This window comes from Lepisma saccharinum, chromosome 20 (genome assembly GCF_977018435.1).
Source record: "Lepisma saccharinum chromosome 20, izLepSacc3.1, whole genome shotgun sequence".
Classification (NCBI taxonomy): Eukaryota; Metazoa; Arthropoda; class Insecta; order Zygentoma; family Lepismatidae; genus Lepisma; species Lepisma saccharinum.
In genome coordinates this window covers 58,995,236-58,998,482 of record NC_139248.1, presented here as the reverse complement: position 1 = coordinate 58,998,482, position 3,247 = coordinate 58,995,236, and positions in this window count along the sequence as shown.

Here is a 3,247-nt window from a genome sequence, read left to right as displayed (position 1 = left end):
CTAATTTCATTTTATTGTATTCCTCGATTTCACTTGTATTCATTTTAAAAATATATTAAATATGTTTCACAATTTGCCACAGTAAGCATGTCACACATGAAACCCTTCAAAAATCATTCATAGTAGAAGAATGAATTTTCCAAAGGAAATTGTTTAAATGAAATAGGACTCAATATTTTGGACTCCTAATTGGATTTTGGATCTAGAATCCTACCATACGTATCTCACTAATATAGGTGAACTACAACTTTTTGGAAAAGCAAGAGCTCACCGATGCATTTGCTTAAATTGGAAGATTAAATGCTACTCGAATGAGAAAAATCTAAAAAAAATATAACATTTTTGCACTTCTGTCTTTCAAGATTTATTTTACAAATTATTTACTTTTAACTTTTCCCCTTCACAATAGTCATTTACCCCTCTTTCCCTCCACCTTTTAGTACATCCTTTAATTATTTACTTCATAATGATTTACTGAAAAATATAACATGGTAAGCATTTTTTACTTCAATTCTTAAGTATATAACAGTAGTTTGATATTTTACTTTATAAAGTGTATTCCTAGTTTGCTTTATACTTAGGACTTCTTTTTAAAAGAATATAAAATATATCAACATTGTTTCTAATTCTGGTCCTTTTTGTGTGGGTTTCTCTGGGTTTCCTGCTTCTTACCCTATGTACACTCTTTAACTACTTTCAAACTAATTACAATGATGTATTTAGGGGGTCCAGGGGGTCCACGTTGTGATATTGAAGTGTATACTTTAATTATAAATTCTATATGACTACCTGCCCGATTCCCAGCAATATAATTTCATATCGCCATAAGATGTTTTTCACTTTCTTTTCATTTTAATAGGTAAGTATTGATAGTTGTTTGGCAGTATTTCTATTAAAATCGAAATGAATGAAAGAGCAACTAGTGTCAATTCACTACTTCGTAACAAACAGCCAATCACATAACAGCAATTGAACTAAAAAGTCTCGTCTCATTGGCTGCCACAAACTACCTCTCACATGAACAAATTACCTACTTCCCTCCATAAATGAATTAATGTTGCAACAGCTCAGCAACGTAAGTTAAAGAGGGCCTACCCGATGGTGCAGTGGTAGCGTCAGTGCCGTTACAAACAGCCAATCACATAACAACAATTGAACTAAAAAGTCTCGTCTCATTGGCTGCCACAAACGACCTCTCACATGAACAAATTACCTACTTCCCTCCATAAATGAATTAATGTTGCAACAGCTCAGCAACGTGGTGCAGTGGTAGCGTCAGTGCCTTGTAATCAAGGGGTCCCAGGTTCGATACCTGGTGGAGGTACATATTGGTTCGGATCCCACTTTAAACTGTAGGTCCAGTCCCAATTAGCTTTACTGTGCATAAAGTGGACTTAAAACACCACTTTGGAACTTAAGTTAAAATGAGGGAATCTATGGAATCCTTGTTGTCAATGTAACCATGAACATCCCACTCACTACCTTGCAGAAATGGCCAAACCTGATGCAGCTACCTTGAAGTAAATTTCATTACTCCTAAACTTGTCCCCATTATTCTCCGTTTATAAAGTGTCCATCCATTACTAGAAGTGGGAAGGAACCACAAAACCTCCATCAGCTAACAGAGTTGTGTTGCCTCTATTTTCTTTGCGAGTTCTTTCTCTTCATAAGAACCTTGTCAAATTTGTTACTCAAATTTTGCTTTTGTATAAACTTGGCTTGTCTTGCAGCTATTACAAGTAAACAAACTGATAGTGCACATAAACTATTCAATGAACATCATAAATCACTATGTACTAACTCCCTCAGGAACTCACCGATTCATCCATTCAGGGATTGAATTTGTTTCTAGTTACGTAGATACGGCTGTATTTATCAACAATGCCAAATTTCTTCAGCTCCTGGAAGATCAAATGCATCTTTTTAGACCGTTTCAGTCAAGTCAGACAATGAGTATGAGTGATGATAGGCAGGCACGTAGCCAGGGATGATGATTCGGGGGAGGGATGAAGCATCTCCCCCGAAATGCTACAAATATCTAATTTAAATAGTATATAGTGATAATTAATTTTACTTGCTTAGAAGGATTAAACAGCCATTACTTACGGCCACACTGCATGGATATCAGCCCCAGACTCATTCTATCACAAACTACAAGTTCTGGAAAGACATGCTCTTCGTTTGGCCTACAGAGTTGTCCTACCATCCCTACACGACTACTGTATGAGCGAATAACCTTTCCCGAAATCACAACCCACATCGAAGCCATCCATCACAAATATATAACTGGTCGAATGAACTCTCACCATCCACAACTTCTCAGCACAATGTACGAAGATGCTCTTCACGACTGCCTTCCTACATACCACTGCACACCATTACTACATCTCTCACCCATGTATACCTTCCTGATTGATCCACAGTATCCTGACCATCAGCTGTATAATATCCATCATCCTCCGGAACTATGGCATGTGATATATCCAACATATGCTGTATAAATAATCCATAGCAAATGATTACTACCTCACTGAAGTAATTTCCCTCTACTGTCACTGAATAAACAAGATCTGAATGAAATACCCTCAGAACAAGCAAATATGTAACACTCCTAATACAGAAATTCACATAGACCATCACCTTGCATAAGAAAAAAATATTGTGAAAACAATTCACCTTCCAAAGAGAAGGTGTACCCTTCTAAATGGAAGAAGAAGAAGAAAAAAGTGCAGAATCAGTGATGAAGTGATCGGCTAGTTCAAATGAACTTTCCAGCCTGATCATTACCAGTGCGCAGTGGCGGCCGGCGGCAAGTATGATGGGTGGTACCAACGTGATCAAGAAATCGAAAAAAAAACTCTGCAACTCCTCCTTGAGGTTGCCCCACTGGGCAAGATGTTATCCTCGTTTGGGAATGTGGAAAACAGTGTGTGTTTAAGTAATAACACACTAATAGATTCATCTTCACCTATCTTTATACACTACAGGACACTTCACTAAAAACACAATTAGAAGAGGAAGGGAAAACAAATCTTCTCACCTTCTCCTCCCCCACACACAGGTATTTCAACTGGATGTTGAAAATATTCTAGACATTTGATGTAAAAAGAAATTGTCGAAATGCCAAAGGAAACTCGCATCACCATAGGATTTTTTACTTTTATATTTTTAAAAAGTCTAGATGGCCCTCTAGGTGCATCTATCTATTATCAAAATGTTCATTTAACTTTGGAAAAATACTAGGTTC